This window comes from Triticum dicoccoides, chromosome 5B, assembly GCF_002162155.2.
Source record: "Triticum dicoccoides isolate Atlit2015 ecotype Zavitan chromosome 5B, WEW_v2.0, whole genome shotgun sequence".
Lineage (NCBI taxonomy): Eukaryota > Viridiplantae > Streptophyta > Magnoliopsida > Poales > Poaceae > Triticum > Triticum dicoccoides.
The window spans coordinates 164,142,674-164,156,165 of record NC_041389.1 but is presented as its reverse complement, the minus strand read 5'-3'; the positions used below and the strand labels follow the sequence as shown (position 1 = coordinate 164,156,165).

Sequence of the window (13,492 nt, the reverse complement as noted above, 5' to 3'; positions counted from 1 at the left end):
TCTCCCTTGTACTACTCATCATCAGCCCCAGAGGCAATCCACACACCACACACTGGAGTAGGGTGTTACACCACAATGGTGGCCCGAACCAGTATAAACCTTGTGTCCCTTGTGTTGTTCTTCGTGTAGTTTTAGATCCTTGCGAGGCGACGAGACACGGGTAGGCAGTAGGTGTGATCTCCGCGCGCACCCCAGAGTTCGAACCTTGAGGGTCTGCCGGAACCCCTAATCCAACATTTGGCGCGCCAGGTAGGGGTGCGCCGGAATCTGCTTTCTGTTGCCTCATGTTTTCGCCGCCCGTCGCATCCATGTCAGACGCTCGTCGAGCCCGCGCCGAGCGCCGGGCCGCTCTCGCCACTCGCGTCGCCCAGACGGCCCCCGTCGGCGGGCGCCCCCGTCGTTCCCCGTCGCCTGCCGTCAACGCCGCCACCGGCCCGGCGGGGAACGAGCAGCAGGCGTCGTCCCTGCATCCTTTGGTGCAGCGAGAAGGCCGCACCGCCACCCCGTCGCTGACTCCAGCCGGCTCCTCGTCCCACGCCCGTCACGCTCCTGCGGACGCGCACGCCGCGCTGCTCCTGGCACAAGAGCTCTTGCACTACCGTCCCGTCGACGACCTCTACGACGAGTGGCTCACCTGCATCACCGAGCTCGTCAGCGCTGCTGGGGGCTCCCCTGCACCATCCCTCTCGCTTCACTGCGCCCCGCTCTGCGCGGGCGATGAAGCTCCGGGAGCGCCTCAGCTGCCTCCCCCTCAAGAAGGCGCGTTGGTCCCAAGGCGCGTGGCCCCTGGGCAGAACCCACTCCGTCCGGCGCCAGCGCAGCAAGAGAAAAAGCTGCCAAGAGGTTCCTCGGCCCCAAGAAGCTGCCCGTGTGCTCCCCGCACCGGCCCGGCACGAACGCGCTCCTGCTCCAGCGCGCCAAGACCCCGCGCTACTGCAAGCGATAGCGCACCAAGACCCGCAAGATCAAGCTCTCCGTCACCAAAGGGCTCCCGTGGCCACTGCAGGCTGCCGTGCCTTCACCGCCGAGCTGCGTAGCGTGGCCTGGTCGGGCAAGTTCAAGCCGGATCTGCCCCTGCGCTACAATGGCACGACCGACCCTGCTGAGTTCCTCCAGCTCTACGAGCTAGGCATCGAAGCCGCCTACGGGGACGAGAAGGTCATGGCGAACTGGTTCCCCATGGCGCTCAAGGACGCCGCCCGCACCTGGCTCCTGAACCTGGCTCCTGGCACGATATCCTCCTGGGACGAGATGCGCACCTGATTCATCGCCAACTTCCAAGGCACACACGATCGACCCCCGACCATGAGCGACTTGCGCCGCATCAAGCAACAGCCGGGAGAGACCCTGCAGAAGTTCATCCAGCGCTTCAACAACGCTCGCATTAAGATCCCCAAGGTGTCTGAGGAGGCCATCATCTCAGCCTTCTCCGACGGCGTACGTGACGTCAAGATGAAGGAGGAGCTCACGATCCATGAGGACCTATGCACTTCCCTGGAGCTGTTCAATTTGGCGACCAAGTGCGCTAGGTCTGAGGAAGGACGCCTTTCCCTCCTCGAGCTACCAGCTGCTGACCCAGAAGAAAAGAAGCCCAAGACCAAGGACGTGAAGCGCAAGGGGGCTGCCGTACTTGTAGCAGAACTAGACACCAAGCGAGGCAGGGATCAGCCTGAGTCATCCAAGGGCAGCCGGTACTACGTGTACCACGACCTCCACACCCACAACACCAACGAATGCCAAGAGCTCAGGGCCATACGAGACGTGCGAGGCGGCTGACGCCCCGAGCACAGTGACCGGGCTTATGGCCGAGGAGGAGGAAGAGGTGGAGGACGTTGGGAAGACCGTGGCCCTCGCCAAGGGTGGCGTGACCGACCCCGCGAGGACCGCTGACAGGACCAGCCTCGTGAGGGAGGTTGGAGGGACCCACCTCGTGAGGGGGGTTGGAGGGATCAGCCTCGCGAGGATCACCCACAGGGCAATGCGGGCCTCCCTCCTCTGCCACCACAGCCAAGGAGGAATGAAGACCATCATCAGGACGAGGGGGCTGGAGGCTTCCAGGAGCCGCGTGCAATCGCTTGCATCTTGGGCGGCGCACAAGCCCCGGCCTCTCAGCGCATCTTCAAGCAGGTTGCTCGCGAAGTGAATGCAGTCCTCCCCAAGCTCGAGGCCACACGCCCTCTCAGGTGGTCAGCGTGCGCCATCATGTTCAGTTCAGCGGACCAGCTCAAGTGCGCGGCCACAGCCGGAGTCCTCCCGATGCTTTGTTCCCCAATCATCAGCAATGTGCAAGTCACCAGGACCCTCATCGACGGCGGAGCAGGGCTCAATGTCCTATCCGTCGAGACATTCAACAATCTCCAAGTGCCCTACAATCAGCTGCAGCCAACCAAGCCTTTCTCAGGAGTCACTGATGGTTCCATGGTTCCGCTAGGGCAGGTCCGCCTTCCTGTCACCTTCGGGAAGCGTGACAACTACCACACCGAGCTCATTGACTTCGACGTCGCTCACATTCGCCTGCCGTACAATGCCATCCTTGGGTACCCAGCCCTGGCCAAGTTCATGGCCGTGACTCATCACGGCTACAATGTCCTCAAGATGCTAGGAAGCGGTGGAGTCATCAAAGTGCCTTGTGAAGAGAGAGACGCTGTGTGTTCTCTGGAGCGTGCTTTCCAAGCTGCATCAATTGAAGACCCAGATCACAAGAGCGGGAGGCTTCCCGAGGCTGCTCCTAAGAAGAAGACGAGATCGCCTGTTCCGACCCCTCGGGAGGCAGGCCCCTCAGGGTCCGCGCCTGTTCAGGGGGCGCCTCCTTCTGTCGCATAGGGAGGCGCGCCCGGCGCCCTCTTCGAGCAAGGCTGGGGGCTCTCTCCTGGAGGGCCATCGACTTTGCTAAGATCACGAGGGAGGCGCTCAGGCACCACTTGGAGGCGTGCTTCAACACACGTTTCCCTTAGGGACGAGCAAGGCAAGGAAGGCCAAGCCCTCGGGAGTTCGTCAGCGAGATCATTCAGGAGCTGCAGGAGTTAAGAGTCATGAGTGGCAGCCGCCGCTTACCCGCCGTAGCTCCCCATCCAGGCGAAGATGGTGGGCTGCACGCATGCGTCGACATACCAGGGACTCAACCAAGCCGCCTCTCAGGAGCGCCTCTGGCCCTCACGCGTGGGACGCTGCGAAGGCCCACCCCACAGCTATGTTCGCATGCCTTACGGCCTGCCGAACGTGACTGTCGTGCGTCAGCGCCTCATGAGGGGCATCTTGGAGGCTCAAGCGGTCAGGCATTCCACAGTCCTGACGGAGATAGAGATGGTCCGCGAAGAGCCACTAGCGCCCCCGGAGCCTCTCGAGGCTCCTGGGCCTGGGGGCTCGTGAGGATCGGCTTCCGCAGCTCACGCCGTCCACTACTTCAGCATCCATTCATCTTCAGCATTATCAGGTGACATCCTTCGAGTTTCGTTTTCAGCTGGGAGCGCCCCCAGGGCTGCATCATTCCCAGGCCGTGTGGGTCCGTCCCTACGGCATGTATCCCTTTAGTTCATGTTTCTAGTTTACTTTATCGGGGGCGCCTCTCGGGCTGCATCATCCCCAAGCCACCCGGGCCAGACCCAGTGGCACGTTTCCTCTCGCGTTTATTCGAGTCACGCGTTTGACCCATCATGATCATTATTTGATGCCTGTCCATGGCACCCTTCTTCCTTCACGTTGGCCGCTTGCACGTTAAAGGGGGGGGGGGTACCTGAGCATCGCGACTCATGGGCTCTCACTGGCTCTCCAGCCCTCACCCTCTGGCCTTGTCCACGGCATCGCGACCTGTCATACCAGCGACGGCTGAGCCCACTCGAGGGTCAGGACCCGAGGACATAGAGCGCCGACATCTAACCAAATTTGCAGGAACACATCACAAGTAAAGGCCCAGAGCCAGGCGCAACCCGCCTTGAGGTAGGGCCCCGTGAGTCCCGCTCTGGCTCACGGGTGCCCAGATACAGCTCGTCAGGCCCTACCGTGCCAGCCATGTGTCAGGGCGGGGCTGTACACGCCCCGGGGGCTCCTCCCGGAGGGGATCCCCCTCCCACGCACCAATGGAAGCACCATGCTCCGTGCTGGCTGACGACACTGCCGAGGAGCGGTTATGCCCGTACACATACGAAAGCGCTATGCTCCGCGCTGGTGATAAACAACTCAGGGTGGCCCCCGGCCGCATCAACCTCAGGGAGCCCAGAGCTCAATGTCCAGCCCCACCGCAACGCCTCCCCTCGGGAGTGCCGCGCGAGGGGGCTGGGCACGGGGGCTACGCCTGGGTGATGCCCAGGCGCACGCCACCCAGCCAGGCCCCTCGGGCCTGGTTCGTCGCACGCCTCTCCCCGAGCGGAGCCAAGGTACGAAGGTCGTTTGAACGTCAAGGGGGAATCCTAAGCATCGCGACTCAGGAGCCTAACTGGTCACATAGCCCCTCATCCCTTAGTTCCTAAAGGCTAACAGCGGTTGAGGTATGTGCGGGGCCAGGCTCTGCCGATGTAGAACGGTAAATTCACCCATACATCTCACTTGCCTACTTGCTGTTCGCGCGTCAAGGGGGACTCCTGAGCATCGCGACTCAGGAGCCTAACTTGTCACGTAGCCCCTCACTCCTTGGTCCCGTCCTGGTTTCCGGTCGGGGCTAACGGCGGCTGAGGTATGCGTGGGGCCAGGCTCTGCCGACGTAGAACACAAGCAAGTAGGAAGGAAAAGCGCAAATCTCAAGGAATTCAAAAGCAAATATTACAGTCCATAGAGTGCTTTGACAATGCCAAACACAAGTTTAAACGCCTTCACGAGGCATGATGCATGTTGTAGGAGCTAAAAGCAGGACGGGAACCACGAAGGAGTCACTTTTTGGCGGTGCCATCGCTGGTGACGGAGCTGCGCTGGGCGACTTCGCCTCGTGGAGCCTCAGGATCGGCAGCGCCTCGCTTTGGCTTGGTGCTGAAGGCCCGGAACTTCACCAGCAGAGCCTCCGCTCGACCCTTCACGGCCTCAGCAGCGATGGCGGCAAGCTCGCCACTCATAGGCTCCAGCAGGCTGTCGAGGTTAACGCTGGGGTCACGGAGGTAGACATGGGTGAAGACACGCGTCAGAGCTGCAGAAGAAAGGACATGCGCCTCGGCCTCAGCCGTGGGGCCAAGGCCAAGGGCAACATCTTCGAGGGCGCGGACCAAGAAGGGAAGCAACTTGGCAGGGCCATCCTCGGCGCCGGCCAGCGGGCTCTCCAGGCCGCTGTCATAAAGCGACTTCAGCAAGGTGCGAGCCTTCTCCTCCAGCTTCATGAAGGCCACGCGGTCCTCGGCCAGGACCCGCGCCTTGCCGTCCAGCTAGATCCTCTTTGCCTGAACGCCTGCTCCAGCGCACCTAAGCGGCCATGGCACTCATCAAGCTTGGCATCCCGGTCCTTGGCGGCCGCCTCACGAGCCTTCATGTTTTCCTCCTTCTCCTGGCGGACACGGGATTCCTTGGCGAGCTGGTCGCGCATGCCTTGCAGCTCGCTCTCCAACACCTTGCAGCGACCCTGGACATCCGCAACCTCACCCAAGGCGGCGTCGCGAGCGGCCTTGGCCTCAAGGATGGCCTGCTTCTCCCCGCTGCAAGCCGTCACGGCCTGAGCCAGCGCCGTTCGGACTGAAGCATCAGAGCGAACCCGGCCGGAGACCAGCTCCAAGCGCCCGGCCACCAAGCAAGGGTCGGCGCCCAGAAGATCTTTCCGCAGCCGATCCAGCTCAGCAGCATCACGATCCATGACAGTAGAAGGAGTCGGAGAGATGGCAGTTGGCGGAGTAGGGGAAGAAGAGGCCAGCGTAATCACAGCATCATGAGTCGGGACCTTCTGTGCCCCGACGACCGCGACAGTGGCATCGGGCAAAGACACCTCGGGACTCGCTTGGGCCATGGGGGCTGAGCTTGCCCCAGCTAGCACTGCCAGGCCTCACGAGGATGACCGGGCAGGAGAGGCCCGCGTCTTGCCACCCCCTTCTCCCGCGGATGGAGGTGCTGCCCCGGACGAAGCCTCAGGAGCCCCCTTCAGCTTTTTCGATGCAGGCACCGGCCTAGCCAGAGAATATGGACGTCAAGCCTCAACAATGAAGCAAGAAGCGAAACGAGAATCAAGCACTTACTGGTCATCGCTCGCGGACTCAAGCAACCTCCGGCCGAACTTGAAGCCTGAGAGCCCGGTGCTGGGATCAACCTCAAGAGGCTCGGGAGCAGGAGGCGCGTCCGTAGATCGCCTCGGAGCCAGAGCAGACCCGCAGGGAACTAGCCCCGTCCTGTCCTTCTTCGGGATTAGGGGCGAGCTCTCACGACCTCGCTCGTCACCATCCTCGTCATCATCTGGCATGAGGCGAAGAACGCAGGACTTGTGCCGAGGGAGGGGCACTCTAGACTCCCCGTCGGTCGCCTCAGAATCGGGCTCCTCTTCCGGCTCCTCTTCTTCCTCCTCTCCGCTGGAGTCGCCGGAGGATACATTCACCATCACCAGGGCCGCTGGGTCCTCAGGAACCTTCGTGGGCACAGGCCCGTCCCCGTGGAAAGCGGACATGGAGTTCACCACCTGCTCCCAATCCTCCCGAAGGAACAGGGGCATAGGAGCACCCTCCAGTCTCGCCACGTCACCCCCAACCAAGGATTAGAGGACCGCGGCCAGATCTTCGTCGGTCAGGGCTTCGAGGTTCGGGCGAAGGGCAGCATCGCCCCCCCCGAGCCTCCACAGCGGAAGCGAGTATTCCTGGAGCGGAGCCACCCGGTGCTCCAAGAACTCCCTCAGGAGCGACGCCCCGGTCAGTTTTGTCGTCGCCATGTTGTCCGGCCACAGGTCCGCGTCCATCCTCTCCAGAACTGGCTTCACGTGGGGATCAACGAGCTCCGCGCGGGACCAAGTGTCAACAGACCTGGGCTGCCCCGTGGGCAGAATCAGCCGAGAGTGGACGCGCCCAGCATCCACCATGACCCACTTGCTCCTGAAGCCCTCAATCCTCTTCCCGGGCTTCGAGATGGCGTTGGAGCTGCCATACGCGACGAAGCTCGTGCAAGCGGTGATGGGGCCGCGAGAGACCTGGAGGTAAAAGTAATGGCGCAGCAAGGCCACTGAGGGCCTTACGCCAACATTGGCTTCGCAGTAGTAGGCGAAAATCGCCAGGAGAAGAACAGAGTTGGGGTGGAGGTGCAGAGCTTGTAGGTTGTAATGGTGGAGAACAAAAAGGAAGAACTCGAAAAAGGGGGGCACCAGACCGGCGGCGATGGCGCTCACGAAGAGCGGGTAGAAGGTGCTTCCCCTGCCCTGAGGAAGGGTGGAGCCAACCCTGAGCGCGGTCGCCCCGTCGTTGCCTTGCGCCGCCATCATCTGGCGCGTCCGAGCAAGGTTCTTCTCCGACACATTCGGAGGATCCAGAGCGGGCGAGCACCGTGCTCCGGCTGGGGTCTGGCGAGGCGCCATGCCTTGCTAGGATGCAGGGTTGGAGCAGATCTGGGGATTTCGGAAGCAAGAAGGATAGGAGCGAGAAAGGGGATCTGGGCAGAGAAGGAGAATGCAAAGAAGGTAAGCCTAGACGGGTACCGCTCCCTTATCAATTCATATAGTTGCCGAGGTGTCGTGGGGAGCCAGGACGCCCATGTCCAATCAACCGCCACGCGGCGCCCGAGGCCGCAGGCTATTGGGACCCGCGGCGCTTCGCACTTGCCCCTTCACTTCCCTGCTAAGCCAAGTCCAGGCGCGCCTTGGGCCCGGGGGCTACTGTCGGTGTTCTGGGAACGGGGGTACCCAGACTTGCCTGCGTCGAGGCTCAAGGAGTGGCCCAGTACGGCCCATCTTCATCGACACACGCTCAAGACCCTCGCGAGGGGCCAAGCCTCGCGGGGCGGACGGTAGGAGGCTTACTCGGTCACGGCCTCGTCAGGCTGGCTCGTGAGGAGGCGGAGAGATCAAGGCGGGGTACCTCGCGAGGTGCTCATGACGCAAGCCATGACGACCAAGGCCAGGCGGGCACCAGGCGGGCGCCGGCCTGCGCAGAGTCCTTGTTTCCTCTTTGGTGCAAAGGGGGCAAGCACTAGCAAGGGTATCGAGCAAAGGCAACCATTTCGGTGCAACAAGACCAAGACCACCAGGACGGCAGAACGGAGGTCATCGTGGAGCCCAAGCCGACATCATCACCAGGGTCTTTGGCAGGCGAGGACCAACTTTAGTCAGGATAAGTGTACTAGATGTTCCCCTTCAAAATGGCCAATTACTGGCGCCCTTCCCGCTCAATATTTGGGGAGAGGCCCAGGGCCTCCCCCTATAAATAGGACTAGCCACCCACAAGGTAGAGGCATCGAGAGAACAAGGATAGAAAGATAGATAGAGAGAGAGAGAGAGAGAGAGAGAGAGAGAGAGAGAGAGAGAGAGAGAGAGAGAGAAGCGACTGAACTCCCCCTAGCAGTTCATCGCGCCAGCCAAGAACAGACCCTCGCGAGGCTGTTCTCCCTTGTACTAATCATCATCAGCCCCAGAGGCAATCCACACACCACACACTGGAGTAGGGTGTTACACCACAATGGTGGCCCGAACCAGTATAAACCTTGTGTCCCTTGTGTTGTTCTTCGTGTAGTTTTAGATCCTTGCGATGCGACGAGACACGGGTAGGCAGTAGGTGTGATCTCAGTGTGCACCCCAGAGTTCGAACCTTGAGGGTCTGCCGGAACCCCTAATCCGACATATATAAACCGGAGGGTTTAGTCTGTAGGACAAGAACAATCATAATCATAGGCTAGCTTCTAGGGTTTAATCTCTACGATCTCGTGGTAGATCAACTCTTGTAATACTCATATCATCAAGATCAATCAAGCAGGAAGTAGGGTATTACCTCCATCCAGAGGGCCCGAACCTGGGTAAACATTGTGTCCCCCGCCTCCTGTTACCATTAGCCTTAGACGCACAGTTCGGGACCCCCTACCCGAGATCCGCCAGTGTTGACACTGACATTGGTGCTTTCATTGAGAGTTCCACTGTGACGTCGAAGATAGGGTTGATGGCTCGCCTTGTTATCAAGGACACCATCACCTCTGGGGGAGCTCTGGCCTTAGGCCAAACCCTCCGGCTGGGCGGCTTCGTCTTGATCGCCTGTTCAGCAGTCGGGCCGACAATGACTTCTCGGGTCATAAAAAATCGTCTCCACGTCAGCTCGGAATATGCTGACGTCTCCGTCATATCTATAATTTTGATTGTTCCATGCAAATATTCTACAACTTCGATATACTTTTGGCAACTTTTTATATTATTTTTGGGACTAACATATTGATCCAGTGCCCAATGCCAGTTCCTGTTTGTTGCATGTTTTAAGTTTCGTAGAAACCCCATATCAAACGGAGTCCAAACGGGATAAAAACGGACGGAGAATATTTTTGGAATGTTTATGATTTTTGGGAAGAAAAATCAACACGATACGGTGCCGGAGGGGGCCACGAGGCAGGGGGCAGGCACGCCCCTGACCCTCTTGGGCTCCCTGTAAGGCAGTTGCTTCTCTTCTTTTGCCGCAAGAAAGCTAATTTTCGGAGAAAAATCTAGGCGAAGGTTTCAATCCAATCGGAGTTACGGATCTCTGGATATATAAGAAACCGTGAAAGGGCAGAATCTGAGAACCCAGAAATAGAGAGGGACAGAGAGACAGATCCAATCTCGGAGGGGCTCTCGCCCCTCCCACGCCATGGAGGCCATGTACCAGAGGCAAAACCCTTCTCCCATCTAGGGAGAAGGTCAAGGAAGAAGAAGAAGAAGGGGGCTCTCTCCCCCTCGCTTCCGGTGGCACCGGAACGCCGCCGGAGTCCATCATCATCACCGCGATCTTCACCAACACCTCTGCCATCTTCACCAACATCTCCATCACCTTCCCCCATCTATATTCAGTATTCCACTCTCCAGCAACCCGCTGTACCCTCTACTTGAACATGGTGCTTTATGCTTCATATTATTATCCAATGATGTGTTGCCATCCTATGATGTCTGAGTAGATTTTCGTTGTCCTATCGGTGATTGGTGAATTGCTATGATTGGTTTAATTTGCTTGTGGTTATGTTGCTATCTTATTGTGCCCTCCGTGTCGCGCAAGCGTGAGGGATTCCCGCTGTAGGGTGTTGCAATATGTTCATGATTTGCTTATAGTGAGTTGCTTGAGTGACAGAAGCATAAACCCGAGTAAGGGGGTTGTGGCGTATGGGATAAAGGGGACTTGATGCTTTAATGCTATGGTTGGGTTTTACCTTAATGATCTTTAGTAGTTGCGGATGCTTGCTAGAGTTCCAATCATAAGTGCATATGATCCAAGAAGAGAAAGTATGTTAGCTTATGCCTCTCCCACATAAAACTTGCTATTGGTCTAGTAAAGTAGTCAATTGCTTAGGGACAATTTCACAACTCCTACCACCACTTTTCCACACTCGCTATATTTACTTTCTTGCTTCTTTACCTAAACAGCCCCTAGTTTATATTTACATGTTCTTTACTATCTTGCAAACCTACCCAACAACACCTACAAAGTACTTCTAGTTTCATACTTGTTCTAGGTAAAGCGAGCGTCAAGCGTGCGTAGAGTTGTATCAGTGGTCGATAGAACTTGAGGGAATATTTGTTCTACCTTTAGCTCCTCGTTGGGTTCGACATTCTTATCGAAAGAGGCTACAATTGATCACCTACACTTGTGGGTTATCAAGACCTTTTTCTGGCACCGTTGCTGGGGAGTCATAGCGTGGGGTGAATATTCTCGTGTGTGCTTGTTTGCTTTATCACCAAGTAATTTTTATTTGCTGTTCTTAGTTGTTTTCTATCTTTAGTTATGGGTAGGAAATGCAAAATACCAAAAAAATTAGTTGTTCCTACTGAACCAATGGTTGAAGAACCACTCAAAATCTATCACACTCCTGCAGCTTTTTACTTGGATCATCTTTGATCCCTTTGTGCTCGTGCTGAAACCCCAACTAGCTTAGTTGAGAGAAAATCTTTAGATGAGCATGCTTGTTATGTGTGACACCGTATATCTGAAAAAGGGAAACTTTTACTGGATCAATTCATCGTTTGCAATGCTATGCTTGGAATTTATGTGAAATATATGATATTACTTGTTGTTCTGAAAACCCTAAGAAACACCTTCCCTACCAATGTGAGTTTAGTGATAATGGAATTGTATCTTCATATCCTAAGGGTGTTTATAATTACTATGATGTTCAACAAATTGAAGAATTTGTTGCTTTTAAGGGTGCTTATGAAATTGCTTCTTTGATTGAAACGTATGATGCTACTCTTTACAAATCTGAAAATTTTGCCATACATAAATATTGTTATGACAATTGTGCTTCTAATGCCTATGTTAAACCATATATTGAGAACTCCTCCACTGTCCAAGAAGAGACTAATATTTTGCAGGAATCTATGGAAGAAGGAATTGATGAAACTGTGAGCTCATTGGATGAAAAAGATGATGAGGAGAGCAAAGAACAAAAGGAGGAAGAGCGGATTACCTACCCATGCCCACCTTCTAATGAGAGTAACTCTTCAACTCATACATTGTTTAATTCCCCTTCGCGCTTACCGAAGGATGATTGCTATGATGATTGTTATGATCCTGTTGATTCTCTTGAAATATCCCTTTTTGATGATGCTTGTGGCCAAGATGCCAATATGGATTATGCTTATGGAGATGAACTTGGTATAGTTCCTTATGTTAAACACGAAATTGTTGCTATTGCACCCACGCATGATAGTCCTATTATCTTTTTGAATTCTCCAAACTACACTATATCGGAGAAGTTTGTGCTTATTAAGGATTATATTGATGGGTTGCCTTTTACCATTGCACATGATAATTTTGATGAATGTGATCTGCATGTGCTTGCTGCTCCTATTATTATGAGAGAGTAACTATATCTCCACCTCTCTATGTTTCCAATATGATAAAATTGCAAGAAACTACTTATACTATGCATTGGCCTTTACTATGTGTGCATGAATTGTTCTTTTATGACATACCGATGCATAGGAAGAGAGTTAGACTTCGTTGTTGCTTGATATATGTTACTTTGTGCTCACTACTAAATTACAAATCATTGTTAATTAAAATTGGCTTTGATATACCTTGGGATCCGGGTGGATCCATTACTTGAGCACTTTATGCCTAGCTTAATGGCTTTAAAGAAAGCGCTGCCAGGGAAACAACCCGGAAGTTTTAGAGAGTCATTTATTGCTGTTGTGTGCTTTCATAAAGTTTAAAAACAAAAAATAAATAAGGAGGGGAACCCAAAACTTTTCAAAAAGGAAAGTGAAAGTAAGAAAGACAAACATTGTTCAAGTGGGAGAGCTCCTTGAACTTTGTTCATGATCACGGAAACTTTGTGAATCTTAATTACAGAAACTTTTCATCAAAAATAATTATCCCCTTGTACAATTCCATTGTATTATAAAAATAATGTGCCAATGTTTGCCTTTAGGATGTTTACAATGCTTGTTGGTTTGTACGATGCAGGACAGAAACTTTGGCTGTAGTGCACGATTTTACATTTTTACTGGAACGTCAAACGATTCTGAAACTTTTTGAACTGTCTTGCTGTACAAATTGTTTATTTTTCCTAATTTTGGTAGAATTTTTGGGGTACCAGAAGTATGGTGAATGTTCAGATTGCTACAGGCTGTTCTGTTTTTGGCAGATTTTGTTTTTGATGCATAGTTTGCTTGTTTTGATGAAACTATCAATTTCTATCAGTGGAGTAAGCCATGGAAAAGTTATATTACAGTAGACACAATGCAAAAATAAAATATGAGTTGGTTTGCAACAGTACCTAGAGTAGTGATTTGCTTTATTATACTAACGGATCTTACCGAGTTTTCTGTTGAAGTTTTGTGTGGATGAAGTGTTTGATCAAGAAGGTCTCAATATGAGGAAAATGAGGAGAGGCAAGAGCTCAAGCTTGGGGATTCCCAAGGCACCCCAAGTAAATATTCAAGGAGACTCAAGAGTCTAAGCTTGGGGATGCCCCGGAAGGCATCCCCTCTTTCTTCAACAAGTATCGGTATGTTTTCGGATTCGTTACGTTCATGCGATATGTGCAAGTCTTGGAGCGTCTTTTGCATTTAGTTTTCACTTTTATTTTATGTACCATGCTGGTATGAGTTAGTCCTTGGTTGATTTATAGAATGCTCATTGCACTTCACTTATATCTTTTGAGTATGGCTTTATAGAATGCTTCATGTGCTTCACTTATATCATTTGAAGTTTGGATTGCCTGTTTCTCTTCACATAGAAAACCACCATTTGTAGAATGCTCTTTTGCTTCACTTATATTTGTTAGAGCATGGGCATATCTTTTGTAGAAAGAATTAAACTGTCTTGCTTCACTTATATTTATTTAGAGAGATGACAGGAATTGGTCATTCACATGGTTAGTCATAAAATCCTACATAAACTTGTAGATCGCTGAATATGATATGTTTGATTCCTTGCAATAG

General features: G+C 54.0%; 1 pseudogene; it reads right to left on the bottom strand.

Annotated features, from left to right (window-relative positions):
• LOC119309272 overlaps positions 1-6,499 on the bottom strand; it is a 100,442-nt pseudogene extending 93,943 nt beyond the window's left edge.
• Between the last annotated feature and the right edge of the window lie 6,993 nt (positions 6,500-13,492).